Source organism: Macaca mulatta, chromosome 6 (assembly GCF_049350105.2).
Source record: "Macaca mulatta isolate MMU2019108-1 chromosome 6, T2T-MMU8v2.0, whole genome shotgun sequence".
Taxonomy (NCBI): Eukaryota; Metazoa; Chordata; class Mammalia; order Primates; family Cercopithecidae; genus Macaca; species Macaca mulatta.
In genome coordinates this window covers 44,277,835-44,303,530 of record NC_133411.1, presented here as the reverse complement: position 1 = coordinate 44,303,530, position 25,696 = coordinate 44,277,835, and the positions used below count along the sequence as shown (strand labels likewise).

Here is a 25,696-nt window from a genome sequence, read left to right as displayed (position 1 = left end):
AGCCATCCTAGCATGGGTTTAGAAAATGACATTTTTCTGTTTGCAGGCAGGGTAGCTCCCCCCCCCCCCGCCCGCCACAAACACACACACACAAAGTAAAATGAAAAATAAAAAATAAAAAAGATATGAATTGACACGTACAAAAGAGATCAAAATGTCTATTTAAATATTTTACTTCTTTGTGGGACAGCATTAAGAAAAAATATTTATAAACTTTCAAGATGAAATGTTGAGAGTTTTTCTTTTGTGTTTTTCTTATCTAAAAGTTGTGATCATAAATAAACATTCTCAAAATATCCTAAAAACAAAATATATCTTGAATATTTACATGTTTTATTAAGGAATCTAGATTCATTTCTTTTTTTTTTTTCTTTTTCTTTTTCTTTTTTTTTTTTTTTTTTTTTGAGGCATACTCTTGCTCTGTCATCCAGGCTGGAGTGCAGTGGCGGGATGTCGGCTCACTGCAAGTTCCGCCTCCTGGGTTCACGCCATTCTCCTGCCTCAGCCTCCAGAGTAGCTGGGAGCCCGCCACCACGCCCGGCTAATTTTTTTGTATTTTTAGTAGAGACGGGGTTTCACCGTGTTAGCCAGGATGATCTCAATCTCCTGACCTCGTGATCTGCCCACCTCAGCCTCCGAAAGTGCTGGGATTACAGGCGTGAGCCACCGCCCCTGGCCTAGATTCATTTCTTTAAGAATATTATTTTTAAAAAGGATGTAATAAGTTTGTAGACATAAAACTGAATGTGATATCACTCTTATATTTCCTTTTCTGGTTTTTAGGAAAAGAAACAGCACACACAAATAGTTTAAGCATATAGAGATTTATTAGGGGTTAAAGATAACTTAAAATTTGATGGAAAGGTGAAGGCAGATTTTCAACTGAACTTCAGGAACGGCTCTCAGAACCAAACTGCAAACTGGCTCCCTAAGGGTGAAACGGTCGGAAATTAGAAAACACTGAATCAGGTAAGTATCACTCGAGCTGCCCTTTTTGAACTCTCATGCATGTTGGCTGTTGTGTTGGGTATACATAGGGCAAGGAGACATTCCCAGAGTTGAGAGAGGCCAAAACACTGAGACCCACCTGCCTAAGAATCAGTGACTGAAATTGCCAAGATGCTGCAGTTCCTTCAAGGAGACACAGATGCTGCAGCCCAATGGGGCTTACATTAGCTAAAAGCCAGCACTTGGGGAGGTGTAGACACATGTCCAGAGTGCCTTGGAGAGCACAGGCCACCCCTGAAGCTGTGAAGAAAGGCTAAATACATGGTGGAACCAGGAAAGGAAAGGAACCCCAGACTTGCTCCTGGCTCACAGTACTGCCCTCTTCCCTATGCGGAGACACCCCAGTGAGGGCCCTCATATTGCCCTGTGGACTTCATGGGGACTAAACCCTTCAGACCTAAGAGCTTCTAGGGCTCAGTTATTGGAAATATTTTCAATTTTATTCTTCTTCTGAATGACTTAAAGATTTTTCAATTAGAAAAACTCTCTTCATGAATGACATGTACTAATGTACTAAAGAACTTTGCTTCTAGATCGATTTAGAATTGTCACACTTCTACTACTGATTACTATCGTAATCTACTGGATTACAGGCGTGAGCCACTGCGCCCGGCCTTTTTTTTTTTTTTTTTTTGAGGTGGAGTCTTGTCCTGTCGCCCAGGCTAGAGTGCAATGGCACTATCTTAGCTCACTGCAACCTCCGCCTCCTGGGTTCAAAAGATTCTCCTGCCTCAGCCTCCCGAGAAGCTGGGATTACAGGCACCTGCCACCATGCCCGGCTAATTTTTGTATTTTTAGTAGAGACGGGCTTTCACCATGTTGGCCAGGCTGGTCTGGAACTCCTGACCTCGTGATCTGCTCGCCTCGGCCTCCCAAAGGGCTGGGATTATAGGCATGAGCCACTGCACCCGGCCCAAATGTGCTTTTCAACAAAGGATTGGGAAAAAATAAGTTAGAGTGCAACTGCAAATTCCAAAATGATTAAGCCCTTGGAAATAAAATGGGATACATGATTTGAAAGATATCCAAGAGGTGGCGTGTGCGGTAAGAAGAACTCAGCATTGGGCAGGCTGGTGGCTATAGCATCAGTGCCCAGAGGGAAGGATGTTAAGTAGGAAACAAAAGCCCTTAAAGAAGGGCAGAGTTCCAGGATCCCTGTCCACATGGACAACATGACCCTAGTCTCTCATGTCTGCCAGCTCTTGTGTCTTCTGACTTTTCTTAGTCTCACTCAGCCACGTGGTTTGTAGCACTCACTTCCCTTGAAGGCACTTGGGACATCTTGAAACTGGGACATCTGTCCACAGACAGGCATGTCTGGACAGCCTTCCAAAATGCCCATGGCAATGAGAAAGTCTCTGAGTCCCAGTCATTTCCCTGCACATAGAGTAGTTCCCATCTTAGCAAAACTGGGTGTTTTCTGAATATCACTCAGCACATGGAAGCTGTCCAGACTTCTGTCCTGTGCAAGCAGGCAGTAACCTGGGATCTCCGCTCTTGCATGCAGATAAACATACATGTCCTTCAAACCTTCAGGTTCCTAGATGGTGAAACAATACATCTGTGCTGAGAGTGAGAAGGATGTGATAGGCTTCCAGTTTTGTACTTTTATACTTCTGGGTCATCAAAACCAAAAGTCTGCCTTGGTTTCCCAAAGTGTTGGGATTACAGGCATGATCCACCATGCCCAGCCTCAGTTATTATTTATTTATTTATTTACTTACTTATTTTTTAAGACGGAATCTCGCTCTGTTGCCCAGGCTGGAGTGCAGTGGCAAGATCTTGGCTCACTGCAAGCTCTGCCTCCCAGGTTCACACCATTCTCCTGCCTCAGCCTCCCGAGTAGCTGGGACTACAGGTGCCTGCCACCACGCCTGGCTAATTTTTTTTTTTTTTTGTATTTTTAGTAAAGACAGGGTTTCACCATATTGGCCAGGCTGGTCTTGAACTCCTGACCTCAGGTGATCCGCCCACCTTGGCCTCCCAAAGTGTTGGAATTACAGGCATGAGCCACCGTGCTCGGCCCTACTATTGTTTTTTTAAGCCCTAAATTCAAGGAAAAAGGTCTGGCTTTGAAGAGAGTCACATGTTCAGTAACCTTTCTGGTCTTCAGATAAGCTCTCCCAATGATCTTGGAGTTTGGCTGTATTCTGAATGGTCTCTTCACTGTGTCTTTGCTCTCTCACTCGGTTGTAAGGTCTGTGAAAGCTGTAGCCAATCCTTCATCTTTGTGTATATGGCTCCCATCACCGCATCTGGCATATGGAAGGATATCAACACATGCTTGTGAAATGTTGAAACTAATCAGACTTTTATAGTAAGAATGATCTTTGAAAAAAAAAATGTGTATTTGTCAACTTAAAAAAAAAATCACACAATCATTAATTTAGAAACGAGATTTTCTTTCCTTTTTTTTTTTTTTTTTTTTTTTTTGAGACAGGGTCTCACTCTATCACCCAGGCTGGAGTGCAATGGCACAATCATGGCTCACTGTAGCCTCAGCCTCCCCAGACTCAGGAGATCCTCCCACCTCAGCCTCCTTAGTAGCTGGGACTACAGGCATGTGCCATCATGCCTGGTTAATTTTGGTACTTTTTGTAGAGATGGGGTTTCTCCATATTACTCAGGCTGGTCTCAAACCTCTGGGCTCAGGTGACCCCTCTGCCTCAGTCTCCCAAAATGCTGGGATTACAGGTGTTAGTCACTGTTCCCGGTCAACTTTATTTCTTTTTTTTTCTTTTGGTAGATATGTGGTTTTGCCATGTTGGCCAGGCTGGTTTTGAACTCCAGGCTGGGTTTGGCACCAAGTGATCTGCCCGCCTTGGCCTCCCAAAGTGCTGGTATTACAGGTGTGAGCCACCATGCCCAGACTTAATTTTATTTTCTTATAAAGTGTTACGGCCTGTAGGGTGGTTATTCTGACAGGCTGGAAAGTGTACTCCCCAGCCAAAGATGGAAGCAGGCACTTTGAGGAAGTGGAGGGTGGAACAGGGATTTATGTTGAATGGGTTGACTAAGTATACATATTCAACAGGTTACAGGAGGCATATAAATATTCATGAATGTGTTCCTAATGCATGTGTACTGAACAAATATGCCTGTTACATATAGTCCTTATTCATTCTATGGTGGAGACAACATTCAAATGTATTACAATTAGGCCATATACTTCAAAAGGTGAAGCAGGGACATGAAGGCACTCAAGTGCGCAGACTCTGTGAACAGTTCCTGTCGGTGGTCTTCTTATTAGAAGAAAGTTACTGAACTCAGTCTCTTGTCCAATCAAAGCTTCAGTTATAGCTTGTGGAACAAGGGCCTCAGTTAGTCACTGTCTGGCAATGGATGAACTGTAATGGTTTTAATAATGCTTATCTCTAGGCCAGTGCTTGATTAGCTGCTGGAGAAAAAGAAAAACATTGTGGTAGTTAGAACATAATTTTTTTTTTTTAAGTTTAGAGATGTGTGATTTAACCCTTGCCTGGCACAGCTTTAGGTCTCATTTATAATTTGGTGTCTTAATGCTACAAGGAGTCTGTTCTGTCAGTCTCATGATCCCTATTGTAATAATAATGCCAGTCAGTCATGTTTAAACTGCAAAAAGGAGTAGGTGTAAAGAGCTATGTCTGATCTGCTGTCTTGTCATAGCTAGGAACTCAGGTTTCTCTGGGGTCCCCTTGGCCAATAGAGGGTCCATTCAATTGGTTGGAGGCCTTAGGATTTTATTTTTAGTTCTCATACCCCTTGATGTTTTTGCAAACGGAATGTTTGACTCAGATGAAAATGTATTGCCATACAATTTCATTATGGCTATGATATGAGAAGGAAACACAATCCACTTTCAGACAGAATACTCCAAGAAAGTTACCATTTTACATTTGTTCTCATTACGTTGTCTTTGAATCCATGATAAAATCAATAATAATGATATTTGTATTAATAGCAATTGACCAAATTATTTTCTGCTATGCACTGTTGAATATTCACTTTTATATGGAATGCATTCACGAAAGCCACCTTGTAAAATGCGAGCAAATTTCACTTCCATTTTAGAGATGATAAAATAAGATCCAGGTAAATTAAATAACTTGCTGAGGGCCACCATCTGGAAAGGAACACTACAGCTGGCTAACCGAGTCAGCCAGCCGGAGAACTTGACTTCTTGTTGTTACACATGTACACACACTCTGAAATCCTTCTAACTCAGCAATTCATCAGTAAAAGCCAAAACTGGGCTTGTGAAAGTCCAAGTTAGGAATGTATAACTCTCTCTGCCCCACCTCTAATTAAAAACCAAAACCATTCCTTAGGCATCACCCCAAGAATTCCTTTGCTAAGAGACCTGGGTTTCAGAACTACCTACATGATCTGGGGCAATAATCAGCATTCTACAAGCTAGTGTTCCCCAAAAGAGCTTCCTTCCAGAAAGCTAATACTTTTCTTTTCTTTTTGTGAGATATTTAATTAATTTATTTATTTTAATTATTTTTTAAATTATACTTTAAGTTCTAGGGTACATGTGTACAACATGCAAGTTTGTTACATATGTATACATGTGCCATGTTGGTTTGCTACACCCATTAACTCGTCATTTACATGACGAGTTATATCTCCTAATGCTATCCCTCCCCCTTTCCCCCACCCAACCACAGGCCCCAGTGTGTCATGTTCCCCTTCCTGTGTCCAGGTGTACTCATTGTTCAATTCCCACCTATGAGTGAGAACATGTGGTGTTTGGTTTTCTGTCCTTGCGATAGTTTGCTGAGAATGATGGTTTCCAGCTTCATCCATGTGCCTACAAAGGACATGAACTCATCCGTTTTTATGGCTGCATAGTATTCCATGGTGTATATGTGCCACATTTTCTTAATCCAGCCTATCATTGATGGACATTTGGGTTGTTTCCAAGTCTTTGCTATTGTGAATAGTGCCACAATAAATATATGTGTGCATGTGTCTTTATAGCAGGATGATTTATAATCCTTTGGGTATTTACCCAGTAATGGGATGGTTGGGTCAAATGGTTATTTCTAGTTCTAGATCCTTGAGGAATCTCCATACTGTCTTCCACAATGGTTGAACTAGTTTAAAGTCCCACCAACAGTGTAAAAGCATTCCTATTTCTCCACATCCTCTCCAGCATCTGTTGTTTCCTGACTTTTTAATGATCACCATTCTAACTGGCGTGAGATGGTATCTCATTGTGGTTTTGATTTCCATTTCTCTGATGGCCAGTGATGATGAGCGTTTTTTCATGTGTCTGTTGGCTGCATAAATGTCTTCTTTTGAGAAGTGTCTGTTCATGTACTTTGCCCACTTTTTGATGGGGTTGTTTTTTTCTTCTAAATTTGTTTGAGTTCTTCATAGATTCTGGATATTAGCCCTTTGTCAGATGAGTAGATTGCAAAAATTTCCTCCCATTCTGTAGGTTGTCTGATCACTCTGATGGTAGTTTCTTTTGCTATGCAGAAGCTCTTTAGTTTAATGAGATCCCATTTGTCAATTTTGGCTTTTGTTGCCATTGCTTTTGGTGTTTTACACATGAAGTCCTTGCCCATGCCTATGGCCTGAATGGTATTGCCTAGGTTTTCTTCTAGGGTTTTTATGGTTTTAGGTCTAACGTTTAAGTCTTTAATCTATCTTGAATTAATTTTTGTATAAGGTGTAAGGAAGGGATCCAGTTTCAGCTTTCTACATATGGCTAGCCAGTTTTCCAAGCACCATTTATTAAATAGGGAATCCTTTCCCCATTTCTTGTTTCTCTCAGGTTTGTCAAAGATCAGATGGCTGTAGATGTGTGGTATTATTTCTGAGGGCTCTGTTGTGTTCTATTGGTCTATATCTCTGTTTTGGTACTAGTAACATGCTGTTTTCATCACTGTAGCATTGTAGTATAGTTTGAAGTCAAGTAGCATGATGCCTCCAGCTTTGTTCTTTTTGCTTAGAATTGTCTTGGCAATGCAGGCTCTCTTTTGGTCCATATGAACTTCAAAGTAGCTTTTTCCAATTCTGTGAAGAAAGTCATTGGTAGCTTGATGGGGATGGCATTGAATCTATAAATTACTTTGGGCAGTATGGCCATTTTCATGATATTGATTCTTCCTATCCATGAGCATGGAATGTTCTTCCATTTGTTTGTGTCCTCTTTTATTTCATTGAGCAGTGGTTTGTAGTTCTCCTTGAAGAGGTTCTTCACATCCCTGATAAGTTGGATTCCTAAGTATTTTATTCTCTTTGAAGCAATTGTGAATGGGAGTTCACTCATGATTTGGCTCTCTCTTTGTTATTGGTATAAGAATGCTTGTGATTTTTGCACATTGATTTTGTATCCTGAGACTTTGCTGAAGTTGCTTATGAGCTTAAGGAGATTTTGGGCTGAGACGCTGGGGTTTTCTAAATATACAATCATGTCATCTGCAAACAGGGACAATTTGACTTCCTCTTTTCCTAATTGAATACCCTTTATTTTTTTCTCCTGCCTGATTGCCCTGGCCAGAACTTCCAACACTATGTTGAATAGGAGTGGTGAGAGAGGGCATCCCTGTCATGTGCCAGTTTTCAAAGGGAATGCTTCGAGTTTTTGCCCATTCAGTATGATATTGGCTGTGGGTTTGTCATAAATAGCTTATTGTTTTGAGATACGTCCTATCAATACCGAATTTATTGAGAGTTTTTAGCATGAAGGGCTGTTGAATTTTGTCAAAGGCCTTTTCTTCATCTATTGAGATAATCATGTTTTTGTCTTTCGTTCTGTTTATATGCTGGATTATGTTTATTGATTTGCGTATGTTGAACCAGCTTTGAATCCCAGGGATGAAGCCCAGTTGATCATGGTGGATAAGCTTTTTGATGTGCTGCTGGATTCGGTTTGCCAGTATTTTACTGAGGATTTTTGCATCGATGTTCATCAAGGATATTGGTCTAAAATTCTCTTTTTTTGTTGTGTCTCTGCCAGGCTTTGGTGTCAGGATGATGTTGGCCTCATAAAATAAGTTAGGGAGGATTCCCTCTTTTTCTATTGATTGGAATACTTTCAGAAGGAATGGTACCAACTCCTCCTTGTACTTCTGGTAGAATTCGGCTGTGAATCTGTCTGGTCCTGGACTTTTGGTTGGTAGGCTATTAACTATTGCCTCAATTTCAGAGCCTGTTATTAGTCTATTCAGGGATTTAACTTCATCCTGGTTTAGTCTTGGGAGGGTGACTGTGTACAGGAATTTATCCATTTCTTCTATATTTTCTAGTTTATTTGCGTAGAAGTGTTTATAGTATTCTCTGATGGTAGTTTGTATTTCTGTGGGATCGGTGGTGATATCCCCTTTATCATTTTTTATTTGATTCTTCTCCCTTTTCTTCTTTATTAGGCTTGATAGTGGTCTATCAATTTTGTTGATCTTTTCAAAAAACCAGCTCCTGGATTCATTGATGTTTTGAAGGGTTTTTTGTGTCTCTATCTCCTTCAGTTCTGCTCTGATCTTAGTTATTTCTTGCCTTCTGCTAGCTTTTGAATGTGTTTGCTCTTGCTTCTCTAGTTCTTTTAATTGTGATGTTAGGGTGTCATTTTTAGATCTTTCCTGCTTTCTCTTGTGGGCATTTAGTGCTATAAATTTCCCTCTACACACTGCTTTAAATGTGTCCCAGAGATGCTGGTATGTTGTGCCTTTGTTCTCATTGGTTTCAAAGAACATCTTTATTTCTGCCTTGATTTCGTTATGTACCCAGAAATCATTCAGGAGCAGGTTGTTCAGTTTTCATGTAGTTGAGCGGTTTTGAGTGAGTTTCTTAATCCTGAGTTCTAGTTTGATTGCACTATGGTCTGACAGATAGTTTGTTATAATTTCTGTTCTTTTACATTTGCTGAAGAGTGTTTTACTTCCAACTATGTGGTCAGTTTTGGAATAAGTGCGATGTGGTGCTGAGCAGAATGTATATTCTGTTGATTTGGGGTGGAGAGTTCTGTAGATGTCTATTAGGTCTGCTTGGTGCGAGCTGAGTTCAAGTCCTGGATATCCTTATTAACTTTCTGTCTCATTGATCTGTCTAATGTTGACAGTGGAGTGTTAAAGTCTCCCATTATTATTGTGTGGGAGTCTAAGTCTCTTTGTAAGTCTCTAAGGACTTGCTTTATGAATCTGCGTGCTCCTGTATTGGGTGCATATTAATTTAAGATAGTTAGCTCTTATTGTTGAATTGATCCCTCTACCATTATGTAATGGCCTTCTTTGTCTCTTTTGATCTTTGTTGGTTTAAAGTCTGTTTTATCAGAGACTAGGATTGCAACCCCTGCCTTTTTTTGTTTTCCATTTGCTTGGTAGATCTTCCTCCATCCCTTTATTTTGAGCCTATGTGTGTCTCTGCACGTGAGATGGGTCTCCTGAATACAGCATACTGATGATCTTGACTCCATCCAATTTGCCAGTGTATGTCTTTTAATTGGAGCATTTAGCCCATTTACATTTAAGGTTAATATTGTTATGTGTGAATTTGATCCTGTCATTATGATGTTAGCTGGTTATTTTGCTCATTAGTTGATGCAGTTTCTTCCTAGCATCAATGGTCTTTACATTTTGGCATGTTTTTGCAGTGGCTGGTACCAGTTGTTCCTTTCCACGTTTAGTGCTTCCTTCAGGAGCTCTTGTAGGGCAGGCCTGGTGGTGACAAAATCTCTCAGCATTTGCTTGTCTGTAAATAATTTTATTTCTCCTTTGCTTATGATGCTTAGTTTGGCTGGATATGAAATTCTGGGTTGAAAATTCTTTTCTTTAAGAATGTTGAATATTGGCCCCCACTCTCTTCTGGCTTGGAGAGTTTCTGCTGAGAGATCCGCTGTTAGTCTGATGGGCTTCCCTTTGTGGATAACCTGACCTTTCTCTCTGGCCGCCCTTAACATTTTTTTCTTCATTTCAACTTTGGTGAATCTGACAATTATGTGTCTTGGAGTTGCTCTTCTCGAGGAGTATCTTTGTGGCATTCTCTGTATTTCCTGAGTTTGAATGTTGGCATGCCTTGCTAGGTTGGGGAAGTTCTCCTGGATAATATCCTGCAGAGTGTTTTCTAACTTGGTTCCATTCTCCCCGTCACTTTCAGGTACACCAATCAGACACAGATTTGGTCTTTTCACATAGTCCCATATTTCTTGGAGGCTTTGTTCATTTCTTTTTACTCTTTTTTCTCTAAACTTCTCTTCTCACTTCATTTCATTCATTTGATCTTCAATCACTGATACCTTTTCTTCCAGTTGATCGAATCGTTACTGAAGCCTGTGTATTCGTCACGTAGTTCTCGTGCCATGGTTTTCAGCTCCATCAGGTCATTTAAGGACTTCTCTAACTGGTTATTCTAGTTAGCCATTCATCTGATCTTTTTTCAAGGTTTTTAGCTTGTTTGCGATGGGTTCCTCCTTTAGCTCAGAGAAGTTTGATCGTCTGAAGCCTTCTTCTCTCAACTTGTCAAAGTCATTCTCCCTCCAGCTTTGTTCCGTTGCTGGTGAGGAGCTGCATTCCTTCGGAGGGGGGGGATGCACTGTGATTTTTAGAATTTTCAGCTTTTCTGCTCTGTTTATTCCCCATCTTTGTGGTTTTATCTACCTTTGGTCTTTGACGATGGTGATGTACAGATGGGGTTTTGGTGTGGATGTCCTTTCTGTTTGTTAGTTTTCCTTCTAACAGTTAGGACCCTCAGCTGCAGGTCTGTTGGAGTTTTCTGGAAGTCCACTCCAGACCCTGTTTGCCTGGGTATCAGCAGTGGAGGCTGCAGAACAGCAAATATTTCTGAACAGCAAATGTTGCTGCCTGATCATTCCTCTGGAAGCTTCATCTGAAGGCATACCCGGCTGTGTGAGGTGTCAGTCTGCCCCTACTGGGGGGTGCCTCCCAGTTAGGCTACTAGGGGGTCAGGGACCCACTTGAGGAGGCAGTCTGTCCGTTCTCAGATCTCAACTTCCACGCTGGGAGAACCACTACTCTCTTCAAAGCTGTCAGACAGGGACATTTAAATCTGCAGAGGTTTCTGCTACCTTTTGTTCAGCTATGCCCTGCCCCCAGAGGTGGAGTGTACAGAGGCAGGCAGGCCTCATTGAGCTGCAGTGGGTTCCACCCAGTTCGAGCTTCCCGGCCACTTTGTTTACCTACTCAAACCTCAGCATCAGTGGGCGCCCCTCCCCCAGCCTCGCTGCTGCCTTGCATTTCAATCTCAGATCGCTGTGCTAGCAATGAGTGAGGCTCCATGGGTGTGGGACCCTCCGAGTCAGGTGCAGAATATAATCTCCTGGTGTGCCATTTGCTAAGACCCTTGGAAAAGTGCAGTATTAGGGTGGGAGTGACCCAATTTTCCAGGTGCTGTCTGTTACAGCTTCCCGTGGCTAGGAAAGGGAATTCCCTGACCCCTGGAGTTTCCCGGGTGAGGCAATAGCTCACCCTGTGTTGGCTGTCACTCGCTGGGCTGCACCCACTGTCTGACATGCCCCAGTGAGATGAACCTGGTACCTTAGTTGGAAATGCAGAAATCACCCATCTTCTGTGTTGCTCATGCTGGGAGCTATAGACTGGAGCTGTTGCTATTGGGCCATCTTGGAACCATCAATACTTTTCTTTCCAACTTCTAACCCAATCTATCACCAAAAGGATTTCATTCTAGAAAATTTCATCAAAGGTAATTGATTGGATTTTATGTTAATAACACCAGGCTATTCTTCTGTTGCAATCAGCTCTGGGCTTCCTGTCACTACCCAGCTTGCCCCTATCTGCTTGGGACTGCCTAATCAACCAGAAGATCATTAAAAAAATGGCACTCATCTTTTGTCACCTGGAACAGGACAGATGTGAGGCACTTTCAACAACTTGTGCTTGAGGCCTGGGATTTCGTAGAGCATGTTCCAATGTACCAGAGGATTCAAGTCCCTGGCAGCCTGCTTTCTATCCAAAGCTGGGCCACCTCTCTTGGGACCACCAGGACATTGAACTGCTTTCCTATTCCTGTGGACTTCTGAAATGGGCCCACCTGAGACAAGAACCTAGAGTGCATAGCACCTTTAGCCGGGCACAGAACCATCCACCTAGGAACTGATCACTGCAACCCAGGAGGAGACACAGATGCCCCCAGAGATGCCCCCAAGTCACAGCCTCCCTTGAGCCCTGCCAATGCACTCCCTGACTGCCTCACTTGGCTGGATCACCCTGCTCCAGGAACAGACAACTGGAGCCTGAGAAATCTGATGATGGAGACCTACCAAGCATCACCCTCCTCCTGCCTCCAACAGCCACCACCCAATGTTCCAAGTCTTGTTGGCAGTAGAGCCCAGGAGCAGTGACTCAGTTGATGCACGCCTGCCTCTGCCACCTGCCTTTGGCCTCCTTTTTCTTTCACTGAGACTCTTCAATGGGTGATCCTGTGCCAAAAGATATTGTTACCATGACACCCCTAGGTTTGCTCAAACACAATGGTAGAGATTGTGCCAGCAGAGAACTTTGTACATGTGTTTTTGCCCATGAGATAAAACTGTGCAAAAATGCAAAATTCTTATCCATGCCTGTTTCTGGTTTGGCTGTTGAGGAAGGACAGGGAGCAGAGGAGCTGGTGGCCGGGAGCTTGGCCGGGACAGGTGCGTGGCCCTTGGTGTAATAGGGAAGAGTCCAGCATAAACACAACTTTGATTTGTATAGAGGTGACTGGGTGTTTTAAAGGGTGACAGAGGGAATAGGGAGGGATGTGAGTGAGGAAGACCTGAGTAGAAACAGGAAAGTGAAAAATTATAGGAAGTAGAAAGGGCGGATTGGTCCATATGAACTGAGTCTCCTAACTGGGGCTAAACAAAGCTAGGCTCCTGCCCTCCCACAGAGGCTGAGAGATAGCAGCTCTATTTTCAGGTCTTGCCTGGAACACACAGTATATTCTTTCTGCAGCCTTGACCTTTCGGAGTCAGGCATCTAAAGGAGGGCTAGGGTCATCCGAGTTGTAGCCTTGAGCTGTTAGACAATGTGTTAGTGTTTTTCAAGTCTTTATAGACCAAGGTTGAAGCTTAGTAAAGAGTATTCCCAGGAACCTATCTAGAGATTGGTCAAGGGGATAATCTTTGTCAATGTCAACTAAAGAAAAAAACAAAAAAAACAAGCTTTTAAATATTTAAATTTAGTTTTATTTAGAAGTATTTCTGAGGACTACAGATTGAGGACTTATAGCCCTGGAGGAGTCTTTTAGAGAGATTTTGCAGACTGCTTAGAAACAGCGTTTCTGCTCATATACAGGTCACAGAAGTTTCAGTATGTCTTCAGAATTTACATCAAACTTGCTCAGATGTCACATTAAAGCAGAATCACATCAATGCTTGCGTGCAAGAGTACATCTGGTTATAGATTATAGAGCATAATCACTAACCCTGTCACATATTATGTGCAGGAAAATATGTGTCACATATTATGTGCAAGGACTGAGTTTATTTATGTTTTTTGTTTGTTTGTTTGTTTGTTTAAGATGGAGTTTTGCTCTTGTCGCCCAGGCTGCAGTGCAGTTGCGCGATCTTGGCTCACTGCAACCTCTGCCTCCTGGGTTCAAGCGTTTCTCCTGCCTCAGTCTTCCGAGTAGCTGGGATTACAGGCGCCCACCACCACACCCAGCTAAATTTTGTATTTTTGTTAGAGACAGGGTTTCACCATTTTGGCCAGGCTGGTCTTGAACTCCTGACCTCAGGTGATCCGCCTGCCTTGACTTCTCAAAGTGCTGGGATTACAGGCATGAGCCACTGTGCCCGGCCCACTTATCTTTTAAGGAATATGGTGACTCAGACAGGAGATGTGGGGGGCAATGTGCTGTATCTGTTTTTGTTGTTGTTGAGAGAAACTGTTTTTTTTTAAGAGAAACTCTCGCTCTGTCACCCAGGCTGGAGTGCAGTGGTGCAATCTCGGCTCACTGCAACCTCCACCACCCGGGTTCAAACGATTTTTGTGCCTCAGCCTCACGAGTAGCTAGGATTACAGGCACCTGCCACCATGCCTGGCTAATTTTTGTATTTTAGTAGAGACGGGGTTTCACCATGTTGGCCAGGCTAGTCTCAAATTCCTGACCTCAGGTGATCCACCTGCTTCGACCTCCCAAAGTGCTGGGATTACAGGCTTGAGCCACCATGCCCAGCCCATTTTATTTTTAAAGCATTCTCTTAGATAGAAGCACATCATCACAGAGTCAGGGGCTTTGTGAAATTATGCTGGCAACAGAAAGGAGCAAACGTGGCTTTTTACATTGCAACTTTGTCTCAAGTACATTACTGGGGATGTGGGGCCAAAGGGGAGGCACCTTCCTGCACCATAGCAAAGCTGGGAATGGGAAGAGAAGGCAGGAGTGCATGATGGAGATACCAGAGTACTCTGGGGGCGATTTGCAGACCTAGGACCTCAATTTTAGGTGGGGACCAGGATGCCAAACAAATCTCCAAACTGACTTGTCGAGGTCCCTGGATGCTGTTCCAGGTGTTGAAGAAAGGGTCAACCTAGGATCAGTGTGGTGGCTTATGCTGAACTGGGAAGGCGCATGAGGAAGAAGCAGAGAGAACCAAGCAGTCACCTAGCAAGGCCAATTCCGGAAGAGCATGTTTGGGGAAAATGGACTAAAGTATAGCCAGGAAAGTTCTAGTGGAAAGACAGGATTGGTCCAAATGAATTGAGTCTCCTAACTGGTGAGGCCAATTCTGGATGAGCAGATTTGGGAGAAATGGGCAAAGCCTCCCGTCTTCCAGGATATGTGGGTTTCCTTCACCACAGTGGCCACCACATGAATTTCTAGGATGAAGGGGTCAAAATCTCCTGGCAACCTTGAGCTTAACTTGTATTTGGGTAACACCTTCCCTAAGGTTCCAATAAAATTACTAGGGGGTTTTACAGAGTGAAGTAGAAGGGACTGACAAGGACCTTCCTTGACCAAACCCTAGACACAGTCTCAGACATCGCCTCAAGAGCCCAATTTTAGACAGAATCCCCTATCTTCAATATCTGATTCACCCTCAATATCTGACCACATTCCTTATTCTCCAATTGATATCTGATCACCCCGGTCTGCCTATAGCAAGAATACTGTGAGGTCACTTTAGAAAAAATTAACCTATCCTTTTAGTAATTTTCCATTTACTAACCCCTGTCCTTCCCCACTTTCCATCCCTACCCCTCAGTCCTTGGGTGTAAATCCCTTATTTTCCTTGTATTAGGAGCTGATCCCAATCTCTATCCTCTACTGCAAAGTATACCTATGACAATAATGCTGAATAAAGTCTGCTTTACCATCTTAACAACTGTGTAATGTTTTTTTCTTTAAGAGAAATAAAGTATGTTTGCACTTTTGAAGAGGTAGGAGACTTTCTGTCCCATAAGTCCCATATCCAGTCCTGAAGCCTCTTCTTGCCTCAGAGTTGTCAGGGCTGGTTTCCTGAGGAAATAAAAACATTTCACTCCAAAATCTATTTCTTTGACATACTTCATGATAGTGGCTCAGAGGGCCTGCAAACAGAAGTAGTCCTAAAAACTGTGTTTTATGGAGGAGACCTTCATCTGTAGAGAAAACCTGCATTGATGTAGCCAGGCTTAAGCCCCCATTCTTTCTGGTAACCTTAAGTTGGTATATAAACATTCATACCCCATTGTTAGGGTAATCACTTGTGACTTTCCCCCAATGCATGCTAGTAAATTTCTATGCCATCTCCCCTAGTAATCGGCCTTTTGTCAGTTGATTTTTCATTGAACCTTCAGAGGATGAAGGGAAATTTTCCCTTAGCTTCTACAGTTTTGGTGCTGTCAGCAGGATCCCAAAGTCTCTTTGCTGTTCTGGAAACTGCAGTGAAGGGCACTTAGGACCTGACTAGATGGCAGAAAGGTAAGATTTTCTTACCAACCAGCCTCTCTGTCTCTCTCTCTCTGTGGAATCCAGTCAAGTGGATGGCAAAAATCACTGTATGTCTCTTTTTCCTCTACAAAATTTTGATTAATAAGAAAAAAATATTTGTGTGGCTAGTAGTGGGTCTAACAACTCTGATGTACTTTTTGGTATGAATATTCATATTGTTTGGTCTTTCTCCTCCCAGAAATAGTCTTCTTTGTCTTTCTGTGTTGTTCTGTGATAAAGAAGGACACCATAGGGTGGAACATGGGCCTAAACCTCCGATAAGCCCGTTTTTCAAGGCAACCCTGAAAACTAGTCAGTTTTGTAATTGTGATCAGAGTAGCATATAAACTTTGCTGTGGGTCTCCAAAATAAAAACTGGATGGGGTTCCCGTCTTGTCTTATGTCCTTGAGAGCTTGACCTGTGGCCAAGTGGGAGCACTCTCTCTTTGTCTCCATCATTTAGGTGGCATGATTTTTGGATCATGTCTGGTGGCCAGTCTGAAAATGACTGGGAACCAGAGTCATATAAGATTTGAAGCAACACACTTTTTGTTCCAAATGTGTCAAGCTCTCGAGGTAGTTTGTCTTTAAAAGTCCCATCTCTACAGGGCTTTTGTCACCTCAACCCTGGTTGCCTGGTTAGTGCTGGAAAAGTCCTATCCTAAGAGAGCCTACTTGGTGTCACAGATTAAGAAGTCTGTGACTGGTGATCCCCACAAAGTTCTAAGTCACCAGAGGCACTGTATGCACACACAGCATCCTTAACCATGTGTGGCAACAAGAATCTTTCTGTCTTGGCTTATTCTTGGGAGTAAATTTTTGAGGGAGAGACTCTTTGGGATTGCCACTTCTATGCCTCTTCAAGAAACATCTTTCTCTTAAATGATAAAAACCTACATTAAACCTAGAAATTTATATCTTGGGTTTTCCAATGAAGAGGCTATTGCATTAAGTCGCATTGAATTAAGTATACCAGTGGAAATTCTAATTTCCAATGTCCAGACAATAGAGCATTTAAGTTAGAAAGACTCCTAAACTCAAAAAACATTTTTAAAGATCTCTCATTCTCAACAATTGCCTTATTTGTATTTATAGGAAGATTACATTAAAAGAAAGACATATAATGGTGTAATGGCTAGCCTTAGAAATTCTCTTGACAAAATTAAAGAGCAAACCCCTAATTGAAAACAAAGTTAAGACCCTTTATGAACTCAAACTCCTTACTTTGGATACTGTTTGAGATTCACTAAGTAGTATGCTCCACCTTGTAGTTTAGATAAAATTCTGTGCTTTCACCAGAGTGGCCTGGCTTTGACTCCTGGGCAGGGAATCAGCCCCTTTTGGTTTAATAATTGTGTGACTTTTTACTTTCGGGGGTACCCATTTGTTTTTCATCTTTTTCCTTTCCATGGACAGCTTTTGATTGTTCATCTTCCATCTGTAAGGGCACGTGGGGCTTTTTGGGCCTTTGTGATGGCCAGCTGAGAAGCTGAGACGCTAGAGAGAATATAATCAGACAGATACAAATTATACCCCGTTTGTGATTAGCAAAACTCTTACCCTTTGAGTTATCTCTGAAGTTAGTTCTGGATCTTGTGAGGACTTCTTTGTACCTCTTTGGAGACACCTCATGCATTCTTGGTTATGTAGGGTGCCTTTGGTTAAAAAGCTCAAAATCTAGCAATGTTAGCTGTTTGTCTCAGCTAAAATCTGACAGGAAATTTTTAAAGATTTTTTTAATTAAAAAAAAGCTACATGGTCAGAAGTCAGCTTAATTAAAAGCTGATATTCAAGCCATATATATATGAGAGGCCCATACCAGTGGCCTAGACCAGTGGCCATTGTGAGGACTGGGGACATGACCTGTGCCTCATTTTCCCTAGTCCAGCTGTGCCTCCTGGCCATGCTGAGAAATCAGGTCCTACAGAGATTGTCTTGAGAGCCCTTTCCATTGTCTTGGTCTCTACATCTGGTACATAACAGTTAAAATTACTTATTTCCTTGATTTTTAACTAAAAATCAGAGTTATTAAGCATTAATGTTATAATTATTATGTATAATTAAAACTTCTAGGTTAGGCCAGGCATGGTGGCTCATGCCTATAGTCCCAGCACTGTGGGAGGCTAAAGCTGGTAGATTGCTTGAGCCCAGGAGTTCAAGATGAGTCTGGGCAATATGGTGAAACCTTGTCTCTATAAAAAAAAAAAAAAAAAATTAGCCAGGCATGGTGGCACATGCCTGTAGTCCCAGCTACTCAGGAGGCTGAAGTGGAGGATTGCTTGAGCCCAGGAGGTCTAGGCTGCAGTGAACTATGACCATGCCATGCCACTGCACTCCAGCCTAGGCAACAGAGTAAGAGTGTAAGATCCTCTCTTTCAAAAAAAAAAAAAAAAAAAAAAAAAAAAAAAAAAAAGGAAAAGAAAAGGCTTCTAGATATAAAAAGTGCTTCTATATACAAAATATATACAACATACACAAAAACACTTCTACATGCAACATACACAAAAAAGATGTTTTAAATAAAGAAGGTTGGCAGAGTGCAGTGGCTCAAGCCTGTAATCCCAGCACTTTGGGAGGAAGAGGTGGGTGGATCACCTGAGGTCAAGAGTTTGTGACCAGCTTTGCCAACATGACGAAATCCTGTCTCTACTGAAAATACAAAAATTAGCTGGGTGTGGTGGCACACTTCTGTAATCCCAGCTACTTGGGAGGCTGAGGCAGGAGAATCGCTTGATCCCAAGAGGCAGAGGTTGCAGTGGCCGAGAACGTGCCATTGCACCCTAGCCTGGGTGACAGAGCAAGACTTAGTCTCTCTTAAAAAAAAAAAAAAAAAAAAAAAAGGGTTATTAAAAAGAGATAAAATTATAGTTGTTGGTAAGAAAAATGTTGTTCAGTTTTGAGGGTTTTATTTGTTTTGAGACAGGGTCTCACTCTGTCTCCCATGCTGGACTGCAGTGGTGTTATCAGCTCACTATAACCTCAAACTTCTGTGCTCAAGGGTTCCTCTTGCCTCAGCTTTCCAAGTAGCTGGGACTATAGGTGCACGCAACCGTAACTGACTAATTAAAAAATTTTTTTTGTAGAGACGAGATCTCAGTTTATTACCCAAGCTGGTTGTGAACTCCTGGACTCAAGGGATCCTCCCGCCTCAGCCTCCCAAAGTGCTGGGATAACAGGTGTGAGATGCCACACCTATCTTAGTTTAGATGTTTCTTTTAATGTTTTAAATTTTTAATAGTTAATAATAGACAAAACTAAATTTAAAAAATTATAAAAGGTTATAAAAGGTTGATACAAATCTTATCTTCTGTGGTCAAAACTAATTGAGATTAGATAGATCTTTTTGTAAGGTTTTACTAAAATTAGCTTTAGCTTTAATAATATACTGATAAAGAGATAAAATTTTTTAACAAAATTTCCATATAATAAGAGATAACAAATACAAGATTTTTTGTTCACCTTTTAAATACATTGCAAAAGGAAAAAAGGGAGTTTGCCTCATGCTGTCTTTGTCTTTTTGATTGTTTAGAGAACTGAGTCTCCTCTCTATCAAAGAGTAAAGGTTTTTGTTTTTTGAAATCTTTGAATTATCACTTTGGCTAAATGAGTAACTTATTTGTATAAGTTAAGGATTACTTATGTGTAATCCTATTTTGATTCAGGGTTTGAAACCTTTCTTATTTTCCTATCAAGTGTTTTAAGCCTTTAACAGTTGATAAACTTCTCAAAATCAAATTTTATATTCTAAAATTAAGTTTTTTTTTACCTGAAACTTTTAATTTTGGTATATAAAAATCATATGGAAAACACTGTCAAATAGTGGCATTTAACTCTGGGTTACATTTGCAGAAATGTGTTATTAATATGTGCTCCAAAATTGTATGAGATTCCTAAAATTATGATATATCATGGCCTGTGTAATGAGTCATATGATTATGAGTCATATGATTGTTATATGCCACAGAAATAAGCAAATTTTCTTGTCAATTGGGTCTTTTTTTTTTTTTTGAGACGGAGTCTCGCTATGTGTGCAGTGGCGTGATATCGGCTCACTGAAAGCTCCACCTCCTGGGTTCATGCCCTTCTCCTGCCTCAGCCTCCCGAGTAGCTGGGATGACAGGCACCTGCAACCATGCCCACCTAATTTTTTTTTTTGTATTATTAGTAGAGATGGGGTTTCACCATCTTAGCCAGGATGGTCTCAATCTCCTGACCTTGTGATACGACCGCTTCAGCCTCTCAAAGTGCTGGGATTACAGGCATGAGCCACTACACCTGACCATCAATTGTGTCTTTAATTAACGGCTATTCTAAGTCTTTTGCCATCCATAGACATTTATTGCTTTATTTTTATTCTTCTTGAAAGACAGTTTATAATAAGCTAAGTCCTAAATTTGATTCTTCTTCCAAAAAAGTCATAATAAGGATCCTGACAAGTACTCTTGAATACAGGTTTTTGATAACTTTGGAGAGCATAACATTGAACAAGGTGAAATTTTTCAAGAGTCTAGTAAAAAAAGTTAATAGTTCATGAAAGTTGATAACTTCAAGCAAAACAGGAAATGAATTACATGGAACTAAACTGATAAAAGACTAAAATAATTTTTGTAACTTTTTTGCTTAAAATATTGCTGATTCTTGTTTTGTTTTTGAGTCAAGAAAAACTTTTATTTTTAACCTTAATATTTATAGTTTACAACAATTGGGTAAAGTATACTTTTGTGAATAAAATTGAAACATTTGCTGAGCGTGGTAGCTCACTCCTGTAATCCTAGCACTTTGAGAGGCCAAGGCGGGCGGATCACGAGGTCAAGAGATCGAGACATCCCGGCCAACATGGTGAAACCCCATCTCTACTAAAAATACAAAAATTAGCTAGGTGTGGTGGCACATGCCTGTAGTCCCAGTAGGGTGCCTGAAGGCAGGAGAATCACTTGAACCTGGGAGGTAGAGTGAGCCGAGATCACGCCACTACACTCCAGCCTGGCAACAGAGCAAGACTCCATCTCAAAACAAAACAAAACAAAACAAAAAAAATTGAAACATTTACCTGTCTCTACCTGATTTCTCCAAAATTTGGAAGTTACTTGTGAGTATTCTTATGGCAATATAGTTATTTGCATACATTCAGTAAGAATCTGCTTTCTGTTGTGACAGCTCACAGTTAGATATATTGGTTATTTTACCAAGGCTTTAACTGGAATGATATATTTTTGGATATGACCAGACTGCTTTGAGCAATTTAGGTTGTCTTCATAGAGCATAAAAAGCTCCTTGGAAAGACTGGCCTGGTGCCTCATCTACACGGCTCCCTTACGAGGTTCCTGACCTTGTGGTAAGTAAATAATATCACCTTATGACAGGCCCAGGACTCTTCAGATATTTTGGGAACCTCAAAAAGAGAGGAATTCACTGGTTTTATACACACATATTTTATACAGTTTCATACACTGGTTTTATAAGCACAGTCTGATGGCAAATCTTTGGCTTGGCTTCTCAGTTTTAAGAAGCTTTTAAAAGTCTAACCTGAGATTCCTTATGAAAAAGTTCTAGTGGCTGAGCACAGTGGCTCATGCCTGTAATCCCAGCACTTTGGGAAGCTGAGGTGGGCAGATCACCTGAGGGCAGGAGTTCGAAACCAGCCTGGCCAACATGGCAAAACCCTGTCTCTACTAAAAATATAAAAATTAGCTGGGTGTGGTGGTGGATGCCTGTAATCCCAGCTACTTGGGAGGCTAAGGCAGGAGAATCGCTTGAACCTGGGAGGCAGAGGTTGCAGTGAGCTGAGATCGTGCCATTGCACTCCAGCCTGGGCAACAGCGACTCCATCTCAAAAAAAAAAAAAAAAAAAAAAGGAAAAGAAAAAGTTCTTTCTATACTATTCTTGCTATACTTTATGCAAATAATCAGGCCAAATATAGTAAAACTAAAACATTTTACAAATAAATTAGTGTTACTATGATTTGTCTTTGGTATAAATAAGAGACTAAAGAAAGAAAAATTGTGGGGGCTAGGCGCGGTGGCTCAAGCCTGTAATCCCAGCACTTTGGGAGGCCGAGGCGGGCGGATCACGAGGTCAGGAGATCGAGACCATCCTGGCTAACATGGTGAAACCCCGTCTTTACTAAAAGTGCAAAAAAGTAGCCAGGCGAGGTGGTGGGCGCCTATAGTCTCAGCTACTCGGGAGGCTGAGGCAGGAGAATGGCATGAACCCGGGAGGCAGAGCTTGCAGTGAGCCGAGATAGTGCCACTGCCCTCCAGCCTGGGCAACAGAGCAAGACTCCATCTCAATAAAAAAAAAAGAAAGAAAAATTGCATTTCAGAAAAAACACTGTAGTACACCTGTTATTAGACTCTAGCCCTGCCAATTGTTTTTGAGTTTTTGTTATTTGGCTACAATTTAGACCAAATACTAAATAGTTTTGTCTCTACAAGTTTCCAAACTGATGTTTCCATTTTTCTTGGTTAGACTCACTAAAGATTACAATTGTGCTTTTTCTTCAAGCCCTGCAAACTGAAGTTAAGCAATATAAACTTCAGGAAAAGTCACCAGAGCAACTTACATATAACAGCTAGGAAGGGAAAATAAAATACTAAGACCCCAAATTCTCTAAGTCAAAGGGAAAAGTCAAGCTGGGACCCAAGTCACATAAAATGGCCTCCTACTTTTTTCCCTAAATAGATAGCTACAAAGACAAAAGGCTATATACCATCTTCACAGTTTGCTCACAAGGAAATTTCTTGTGGACCTTAATATCTTTACCCTAAAATAGTTCTGTTGAATTTCACCCTAACAATGTAAATTAACAACTTATCTTCATGGGAACTGGACAAAGGATAGAACTGAAAGATATCTCTCTACCCACCTAAACCTAAAACGTACCCAATGTACCCCTGACCCTAAAATAAAAGTTAAAAAAATTGATTAGATTCAGATGTATCTTTGTCCACTCTTTTATTTTCAACCCTTTTTATCATTTTACTTTGTCTTCAAAATAGCATAGAGTTTGAAGCTGTAATTTCTTTCTTTATCTTTTAAGAGATGAAGTATTACTCTGTCACCCATGCTGGAGTGCAGTGGCATGATTATAACTTATTACAACCTTAAATGCCTGAGCTCAAGCAATCTCCTGTCTCAGCCTTCTGAGTAGCTGGGACTACAGGTGTGTGACACCATACCTTGCTGTAGTTTACTTAATCTATTAATGCAATTGTACTTATCTTTTCACAGGGTAGTTCAATACACTGAATGATTGTATAAGTGTGAAAAGTGGCATCCCCCTTGTCCAGTTTCTATAAGGTACAATTATACCTGAATAATTTTAGTTTCATGTCTCATCTTTTAGTTCTCACCACTAAACTAATGAATTATCCGGTTGTAGAGTTTGAGGGGGATCTGCACGTAAAACGTTTGGCCCCTCACATTCCACCCTCTTTTGTTAAGCCAGCTCCTCCTGGAAAACTGTGCTATGCTTACTTCTCCATGTCCCACGCTTCGTAGACACACAGCCTCACTTGAGGAAACATGAGGTTGTGTAACTGTTCCTGAGGCTGGACGGATAAATGCAATTTTGCCGTTCAGTGTCAAGAGGTCCATTTTTGGTGTTAGCATTAGGCTCATCTTCCAATTTAGTTTATTGTGTGTGTGATTTTCCTGTATCCCTTATTTCCAACCCTTCAATTCAAGATAACCATCCACAGTTGGTTATTTTATTACTAAGTTGATTATTCTGTTGTTTACCTTTTTACATAATTTTTATCAATATGTATCTACATATTGTGTTTTTGTTAATTTTATAAAATAAAACTGTGTTCTGTGAAGGGAAATTAAACTTTGGGACCCCAAACTCATTTAGCCAAAGGGAAAAGTTAAGCTGGGAACTGGGTCACACAAACCTGCCTCCCGCTTTTGGTTCCTAAATAAGATGGCTACAAGATGAAAAGCTACATACCTCTCCCATATTTTGCCCAACAGGAAATTCCTGGTGAGCTGTTAAAACTTCACCATGGCAATGCAAATTGATAGCTTATCTTTACATGTGCAGTCACCCTGCTCACAAGACACAAATGCATATCTGATTGTTCCCCTACCCCATTTTGTCTGTGTCATCTTATGTAAAATGCAGATTCCCCACATTTTTTCTCTGCCCCTTTGGTTTATGTGAAAACTATGAGCTTCTCAATATCCCATCCTTTCCCCTTTAGATTTGGAGCCCTCAAAATCATCATCAGAGAAAGGCATAGACCTGTATCTTGGGCCTGTCCTTAACTTTGGTAAATAAACCTCCTAAAATGATTAAGACTTGTCTTGTCATTTTCCTCAATTGACAGTTCTATGTAGTCTTTTAAACTTTCTCTCTGAATATTATGTTGCTATAATGCAGCCATGATTTTGAGTAATGTTGTAGTTTATTCTGATTTTTGTAAAATATTCCATTCTGTGAATATAACATGTTCCTTTCTATCTGCTCCCCTATTGTTGGACTTTTAGTTCCTTCCTCCTCAGCAAATTTTTGTTACTATGAACAGTACGTATGTGGACATTCTCTTCCATGTTTCCTTGTGTACGTGTAAGAATTTCCTTTGGGTATAGACCTAAGAATGGAATCAGTGGATTATGAGATATTCCTAAACTTGTTTACTCTATCTTTCCATTTTAACAGGAAAGTTCTTACTTCTCGGTCTTATTCTTTGTAGACTACCATTGAATAAAGGCCTCAATCAACCATCCATACCTACTGCAGATTCTTCTAGATGCTGATGTATGTGGAACCCAGAATTTCTATTCTTGGCACCCATATAAGTAAATTTTATTTGTTCTGCATTATGCTCTAGTCTTCTTGATATAGCACTTTAAAAAATCATTTTCATACAATTCATATGGTTTCTGCAAATATAAATTAACTATCTCTTGCAACTGTTTTGATATGTAAGCAATGACACCCAAATTCAGATTTCATTGTTGTCCCTTAGGGGTATCCTAGTATCTGCCTCTAGTTAGGGGTTTAGAATTAGTTATACTGGCTATGAGACTTCTGTTGAATTGACATTCTTTTAGGAGCTGTCTCAAGTAAGAGCTTTCTAGTATCTTCAAACAAAAAAAAGAACTCACCTACTCAGACAGAAAGTCTATTTTTTAAAGGAAGCTTAGAGAGATTTGTGGGATTCAAGATTATTATATTTATAAAGATCTACCCAAATTTACCCATTTGATTTCAGAGTCCCATTACTTGCTAATCAATCCCATTGCTTGTATATAAAAGATATGGTAAAGGTGAATTCACCATATATACATACATATATATGTATATATAAAATTTAGAGACAGAGTCTCAATATATTCTCTAGGTTGGTGTTGAACTTGCTTCAAGCAATCCTCCTCTGGCCTCAGCCTTTTGAGTAGATGGGACAACAGGTATGTGCCACTCTGCTTGGCTCTTCACCTTATATTCTGTTTGTTTTTTTTTTTTTTTGGAGACAGAGTCTCACTCTGTCACCCAGGCTGGAGTGCAGTGGTGCAATCTCGACTCACTGCAACCTCCGCCTCCCGGGTTCAAGCAATTCTCCTGCCTCAGCCTCCTGAGTAGCTGGGACTATAGGCACAGGCCGCCATGCCTGGCTAATTTTTTGCTTTTTAGTAGAGACGGGGTTTCACCGCATTGCCCAGGCTGGTCTCGAACTCCTGAGCTCAGGCAATCTGCTCGCCTCAGCCTCCCATAGTGGTGCAGTGGTGCAGCTCACCATGGCCTCCAACTTCAGCCTGGATGCACTTCAGTCTGGGTGACAGAGCAAGACTCTGTCAAAAACAAAACAACAAACAACAAAACAA

At 41.1% G+C, this 25,696-nt stretch overlaps 1 long non-coding RNA gene across 5 annotated transcripts in view; it reads right to left on the bottom strand.

Annotated features, from left to right (window-relative positions):
• Positions 1-808: 808 nt before the first annotated feature.
• Positions 809-25,696, bottom strand: part of LOC144341404 (uncharacterized) — a 41,468-nt gene continuing 16,580 nt past the window's right edge. Inside the window, exon 3 of one of the 5 annotated variants that reach the window (XR_013418319.1) lies at positions 809-2,548. This is a non-coding gene — a long non-coding RNA (uncharacterized LOC144341404). Of the gene's footprint in view, positions 2,549-3,295; positions 4,406-8,353; positions 25,664-25,696 lie in introns of those variants that run through there. The other 4 variants (XR_013418322.1, XR_013418321.1, XR_013418323.1 and 1 more) reach the window with 4 other exon arrangements.